At 52.1% G+C, this 7645-nt stretch overlaps 1 pseudogene; it reads left to right on the plus strand.

Annotated features, from left to right (window-relative positions):
- Positions 1-1062: 1062 nt before the first annotated feature.
- LOC142290042 (RNA-binding protein FXR1 pseudogene) lies at positions 1063-2153 on the plus strand (annotated as a pseudogene).
- Positions 2154-7645: the final 5492 nt, after the last annotated feature.

Raw genomic sequence — 7645 nt, forward strand, 5'->3', positions numbered from 1 at the left:
GCAGGACAGAGGGACCGTCACCGTCACCTACTGGGGAAAGCAAGTGCAGCCGTCTGTGGGAACCGTCTTTCCAGCCGTGTGTTTTACCGAGAACTGTGTCATCGACTCAGGCTGAGTGAGTACCACAGTGCCGCAAGGCACAGCGCTGCCCCCGCGTTCCTTGCGCCCACCAAGCCCTGCATCTCCCACCTAATCACTGGGCCCCGGGATCACCAACCCCTACCCACGGAGGGGCAACACAACAACTGGCTGCTCCATACCATCCCTCCCGGGATCCCCATACAGAGCAGCGGTGGTGTCAACAAATCACCACAACCGTGGGTGGCGTCACGGACAATAAACAATCCCCACACCCAAAAACCCCCTTTCACTCACGGGCAAGGAGCGCCGCTCGAGTCCCCGGGATCCGGCCCATCGCTCGAGCCACCGAGCAGCGGCAGGCCGCAGCAGCCGCGGCAGCCGGACCCGAGCAGTGGGAGAGCACGGCGTCCCCTCCTCCGCCCGCGACAAAGGCTGTAGGTGATGCTGCAGAGATCCAAGAGAAGGCTGTAGGTGATGCTGCAGAGACCCAAGAGAAGAGTGTAGGTGATGCTGCAGAGACCCAAGAGAAGACTGTAGGTGATGCTGCAGAGACCCAAGAGAAGGCTGTAGGTGATGCTGCAGAGACCCAAGAGAAGGCTGTAGGTGATTCTGCAGAGACCCAAGAGAAGGCTGTAGGTGATGCTGCAGAGATCCAAGAGAAGGCTGTAGGTGATGCTGCAGAGACCCAAGAGAAGGTTGTAGGTGATGCTGCACAGACCCAAGAGAAGGCTGTAGGTGATGCTGCAGAGATCCAAGAGAAGGCTGTAGGTGATGCTGCAGAGACCCAAGAGAAAGCTGAAGCTGTGTCTAAACCTGAGTAGACTGCAACTCAAGAGGTAGAGCCTTTGCAAGAAAAAGAAGGATTTGAAAGTCCCAAGGAGCGGTGCGATGGCCATGAAGATAAAGGAATCTGTCCGGTCTTTAATTGCCTGGTGAATGTGCCCAAAGACTTAAGAGAAGCCTGTGCCAGTGAGACGGTGCATGAATTTTGCCTCAGGGGCTATTCGATTGGTAGTGTCATCTGTAAGTGAAGCCACGGAGAAGCGGGTGGCTATCCTGAGTGATATGCACCTATGATGTGTTCATACGAATCAGATAATCAAGTTAAAGAAGAAGCCGCCAAACACGGTGCGAAGCAGCTGACCATAGCGTTTCAGGAAGTGATGGTAGTAAGAAGACATTTAATAAGGTTAGTAACAAGTCGATTCCCAGGTCTCACAACAATTAAATTCGAAAAAGATGAGAGAACATTTTGAATTATGGAGATACTGCAGAAGCTGTGAAGAGAGCTCAAAGGATGGTGGAGTTGGTGGAAGATTTTATCCAGGTCCTCAGAAATTTTGTTGGAAAAATTATTGGAAGAAATGAAAAGGTCATCCAGGAAATTGTGGAAAATCCTAAGTGGTCAGAGTGAGAGATGATGATCATAGAGATGCCAAGATACCCTAAGAAGATGGTATGGTTCCAGTTATCTTTGCAGGGACAAGGGAAAGTTTGGAAACTGTACGGGCTCTTCTAGAATATCACGTTGTATACCTAGAAGAATTAGAGCAGTTAAGACTAGAAAAACGAAAGATTGAGGAACAGTCGGTATGAGGTGGCAACCGCTTTTGGCCTGGGGCCCAGAGAAGAAGTGTGGTCCACCTGATAAACGGGTTGCCTCATCTGTGAGGGAAGAAGGCCTTAGAGAAAAGAGCCAAGGTTATAGAGGGCCTAATTATACATCGGTCTATAGGACAGACTGAAATGTCCAAGCCCTCTGAAATGTAGTCCGAAAGAAAGGATGGATTGAGTGACTGGTCTCTAGCTTTGGACGGTGATAGGAAAATTTGGGACAGAGAGACAGCCGAAGACGTCCTGGAAGAAGTGACCATAGTAGATCTGCACAGCAAGGATGCGGAGGATCTAGAATTGGCAAGTCTTCAGTCAGCTCATTGCTAAAAGGCCCAAACAATAGCCCCTATAGTGTACATGATGGCCCACAGTCAGACCAGACAGTAGACTCGACTGTCCACTGGGATATTTCTGTGGAGAAGTGGTATCCAAACCTGAGCGGGCGTGTCACAGGTTAAATGGACTTGAAAATTGTGTAAGTTCCTTTAAGCCGGAAGAGTCTTTGTATTGTGTTCCTCGAGAGGTTTATGTGCATGTAAATAAACCTTCCGGACTTCTTTTAAATGAAAATGTTCCTGTGGTTGCCTCCAAGAGGCAAGCTAAGTGAGCAATCCCATCACAATGTATAGTGAGTGCAGAACCTGCAATGCCACGCGTACATGTGTTTGCTGTGACAGCGCTTCTGAATACCCGGCACTTCCAGTTATGCGCGGCAGACCTCTCTGAAGCCGGGACGCGTACACCCAACATCACACTGCGCATGACCAGAAGTGCCCGACATTCAGATGCGCAGTCACAGCGCTACAGGAAAAAGTAGTTTATTTGAAAAATGACTCCCCCATACTATCCCTCGTTCACCAATTTATTTAAAAAAAAAACAAAACATGGAAATCCGACATAATCCATTGTGTAGTAGTCCCACGACGTCCCCCGATTTCATACTCCAACCTATGCAGGCTTGTTCTCAGAAGGAGGCTCCTAAGGTCACTTCCGGTCAGTGAAAGACCCAGAGTTTCTCAGAGGTGGTGATTTCAGTAACCCAGTGATGTCACTGAGTGTGAGAAATTCTGGTTCTGGCACTGACCCAGAGTGATCTACGGAGCTTTGTTCTCTGAGTGAGGCTCCATAGGTTGGATTACAGATTTGGGGGACATCGTTGGACCACTATACCATGCATTACGTCGGAGCTTCACTTTTGTTTGTTTTTTTAATAAATCAGTGAATGGGGGAAAGTGTGGGGCAGTCTTTCTTTATTCAAATACACTTTTTTCCTGCGTGTGTGTTTGGGTTAGTAATGTAAGTGTCTGATAAGACGCTTCTCCATTACTAGCCCCTGGGCTAGATGCCAGCTGGAATTACACAGCTGACATCAACCCCCAAATATATTACCACAGCATCCGGTCATTCTGGAAAGCCAGGGCAAAGTTAGATAACTGGCACATTTAATGTGATGTGCCAATTCTTGGGAGGCTGCGGGTTGCTATTTCTAGGCTGGGAAGGGCCCAATATTCATGGGCGTCCCCTGCCTGAAAATATCAGCTCACAGTTGTCTACTTTACCATCACTAGTTATCAAAAATGGGGGGATCCCATGCTTTTTCTTTTTAATGATTACATTTTTTACTTCCCACCCAGCAGTGACTTGGGAGTCCAGAGATGCTTCCAGGCGTCTTCCCCATGCATTTTTCCATTCTCCTGTACCTCTAGTGGGGTCTGCCAGAAAAATGCTTGACTTTCCCATAGACTTTTTTTTATACTTGTTATGTGGCGCCCCTGACCTGGTCAGGCACCACAGAGTATTGCACCCATGCGGGAGCAATGCTTCCAGGTAATATCCAAAGGCCAGGATGAGGCGCACACACAAACATATAGTGATCAGGCCTCCCACACCACCAGAGGGGACCCTTGGGTAGCCAGAAGGGGTTAACTTTCAATTCCCAGCTAGGGGTGTGTTCAGGGGCTGGTTGCTAGGAAGCAGGGCAGAGAGAGAGAGGAAGTGAGAGGAGTCTAGAGGAAGAAGTTGAAGTGTGTGGAGGGGAGCAGAGAAGCTCTCGTGCAGACAGGTCCTGAGGAGTGCTGTAGCTGAAAACGGAGGAGAACGGAGTACCGTGGGTCGGCCTGAAAAGCATCCAGAGAGAGAGGGGTGGCTGAGTACGGAGATCCCGGTATCCGAGCACCCAAGGGGAACTAGATCCCCAGTACAGGCAGCAAACCAGTCAGAGCTGCTCAATCTACAGGTGGGGATACTCCATGCCCTCACCACTACTACGCAGCGCTCGGGCCAAGCAGCAATCAGCAGGCCCATAAGGGGACAGGGCCAGAAGCCATCCCACCAAGGCCACGCTGCCGGCAGACGAGCCAGAGAGAGGGGAGCAGGGTGGTAGCAGCTTCCCTGGAGGGGTCCTACCACGCTTCAAGCAAAGGACCCTCATAAAACAGAAAGAGTGCAAGGAAGGCGAGTGGACAGCTACCCTCGGAACGGCCTCCTGGAATTCCTGGTTCCACCTGGTTATCACAGTGTCGCCCGGGCATCTCACCGTGACCCCCCCAACAGTGAGTAAACACATTGAAAGACTTTTAGACTGTGTTTGAGTCATTCTGCGACTTGTGGTACTACAAACCCACACCGGGCCCTGGGGCTTGCCTCACTCTCAGGAGGCTACTATATCCGACTGCACCCACCATCAGCCCCAGGCGTCCCCTAACCTGCAGTGGCGGTCCCCACTGACCGCAATACTGAGAGTGGCGTCACGATCAAAACCGAAGATTCCCTACCTGTGACCAGTACCAGCTACGTGGAGTCCCTGAAGGTATGCACCGATACAACACCTGTGGGGCTTCACATCTGGCGTCACGAACAGGATAAGGACTAGACCTGTTCAGACAGGTGACCGTGTGCCTCAGAGGTCCGACCGCAAAAATTGAACCGCCGCCATATTGCCATCTTCAAAAGCGCGCGCTGCAGCCCGCGCGAGGGAGAAGAGCACCGCCCACGAAGAGGTGTGGCCGCCCCAGAATCCCCACAATTCAGAGAGCGTACTGACCCCGGAAGTGGAGAGGGAGCGCGCAGATTTCTGAAGAAAAATGGACGCTGCAGGAGGTAATGCCCCTGGTCAGGGCGACGCAGCCCAAGCGATGCCAGCCCCTGTCGCGCTGGACGCCGCAGCGCCTGGTGCCGGTGCCGCGGTCGCAGCTGCGCCGGCCGAAGTCGCCCCCATAATGCCAGTGTCCTTGTTGTATGCCCCAGGGGCGCAATGGCTGCCTCAATACGCCGGTAAATTAGACACGCTGACCGGGTTTAAGAAAAAGATCAACACCCTGCTAGACATGCACGCGATGACTGGTAAACAGAGGGCCGCTGTGGTGCTGGGACAATTGACTGGAGCAGCAGAATTGGAAGCTGAGTCCTGGGCCAATGATGACCGGAGCTCTGTTGAGACCATCTTTGCCAAACTAGCAGCTGCTTTTGAACACCGCACGGAGGGAGAGCTGAGAACGGACTTCTATCACTGCCGTCAGAAGCCCCAAGATAGTATAAGAGACTATGCCCTCAGGCTGCAGGCTGCACTACGGGCTCTCAAGCTGGTGGACCCTGTCAGTGACCAGGAAGGAAACCGGATGATGAAGGAACAATTCCTGCGGGGCCTGCGCTCTCCTGAGGATGGGAAGCAGATGAAGCTGTGGTCCCTAGAACACCCCGACGTGGACTTTGCCATTCTGAAAGACCGGGCAGTGAAAGCACTCCAACCCCCTGTGGACACAGACCCTGCCAGTTCCACGGCTGCAGGAGTGGAATCCTCCACGCAGGCCCTGATGACTGCAAAAGGACTCAACGCGCCAGCAGAGACCATAAGTACGCTATCCTCCCAAGTGCAGCAGCTCACTAAGGACGTCGCACAAATCCTGAAAGCAATGCAGTTGCCCTCAGAGACCAAAGTCCCTCATCAGATCCTGCTAGCCGACAACCCAGAGGACGTCCCTTGGATGCGGAGGAGAAGGGGTCCCCCAACTCGAGGCAGGAGCAGTGATCGCTATGACTCAGCTGGACAACCCATCTGTCGTCGTTGCCAGAAGGCAGGTCACTATGCAAGGGCCTGTCCTTTAAACGAGTCAAACCTGGGGCCGAGGGCCAGTCCTCAGGATTAAGAAGATCAGGCCCAAGTCGCTGCTATGGTCAGTACGTGGGTGGACGTCCTGTCCTGTCCATCGTCTTGGACGGGATCCCTACCCCGGCATTATTAGACACCGGCTCTCAGGTCACCACGATCCCGTATGTCCTTTATCGGAGGTTTTGGTCGGACGACGATCTCCGACCACCGGACCCCTCCCTCACCATCTATGCTGCCAACGGACAACCTATAGACCAGATCGGGGTCAAAGAGGTAACCATAAAGGTGGGAAGGCAAGAAATGAAGGGACAAGGACTGATTGTTGTGGACACTGATGTTAGAGAAAGGAACCCGCAAATGATTTTAGGTACTAATGTCATAGAAAATTGCCTAGGGGAAGTGTTGTTGTTGCTTCACCAGATTGTTGAAGGTGCTGACGGCAGGTCGCAAAGAGCCTTGCAAAAGGAGATCCGAATCATTCTGAGGAAGCAACAGGTAAAACAGACTGGCGGTGAGATTGGTAGTGTACGGGTGATGGATGCTAACCCCATTGTGATACCCCCACGGAGTGAAATGATGATGTGGTGTAGAGCAGCGGTAGGTCTCAGAGGACAAGATTACCAGGCTGTACTAGAGCCCACTCATTCAGACCACTGGCCCACGATTCTGGTAGCCAGGGGGGTAGTTGATGTACACAAGGGACGAGTGCCTGTACGAGTGTTGAACTGTGGGGAGGAGGAAGCCAGACTACCAAGGTACGCTACCATAGCCAAACTGTTTACATGCTCAGATGACGCCATAACACCTGTAGGTCCCCTGACACAAGCTGACTCAACAGAGGACGAGACCTCCCAAAAGCAGTTAGAGGACTGGTGCCAGAAACTACACGTGGGGACTGACTCTACACCCGACTACCAGAAACATGGGGTTTACAGGGTCGTGCAGGAATATGAGCAGGTCTTTAGTAAGAACCCACTAGACTTCGGTAGGATCAAGGGGGTGCAACATCACATACCCACAGGCAGTCACCCTCCCATTAAGGAAAGACATAGGCCTATTCCACCAGCCCATTACCAGCGTACAAAGGACATGCTGAAGGACATGAAGGAGGCAGGCGTCATAAGGGACAGTTGTAGCCCCTGGGCAGCTCCTCTGGTCCTGGTAAGAAAGAAGGATGGCACGATGAGGATGTGTGTGGATTACAGACGGATAAATCAGATAACACACAAGGATGCCTACCCTTTGCCAAGGATAGAGGAATCCCTCGCTGCCTTGAAAGCCTCTAACTACTTTTCTACCCTAGATCTTACTAGTGGCTACTGGCAAGTATCTGTAGCAGAAGAAGATCGGGAGAAGACGGCCTTCACCACCCCAATGGGCCTCTGTGAGTTCAACAGCATGCCATTTGGACTCTGCAATGCCCCCGGGACCTTCCAGAGGCTTATGGAATGCTGCCTAGGGCACCTCAACTTTGAAACCGTCCTGCTCTACCTGGATGATGTCATCGTGTACTCCAAGACCTATGAGGACCACCTGAAACACCTGGCTGAAGTCTTAGAAGCACTATCCCGATATGGAATGAAGCTGAAACCATCCAAGTGCCATCTACTGAAGCCAAAGGTCCAGTACCTAGGTCACGTGGTCAGTGCAGAAGGAGTAGCACCGGACCCAGAGAAGGTCACAGTCATCCAGGAATGGCCCACACCTACTACCGTCCGGGAGGTACGTCAGTTCCTTGGCTTGGTAGGCTACTACAGAAGGTTCATCAAGGGCTACACGAAAATGGCAGCGCCTTTGCAAGAGCTCCTGGTAGGCCACCCAAAGAAGAAAGGAAAGATCACC

This window comes from Anomaloglossus baeobatrachus, chromosome 2 (genome assembly GCF_048569485.1).
Source record: "Anomaloglossus baeobatrachus isolate aAnoBae1 chromosome 2, aAnoBae1.hap1, whole genome shotgun sequence".
NCBI lineage: Eukaryota > Metazoa > Chordata > Amphibia > Anura > Aromobatidae > Anomaloglossus > Anomaloglossus baeobatrachus.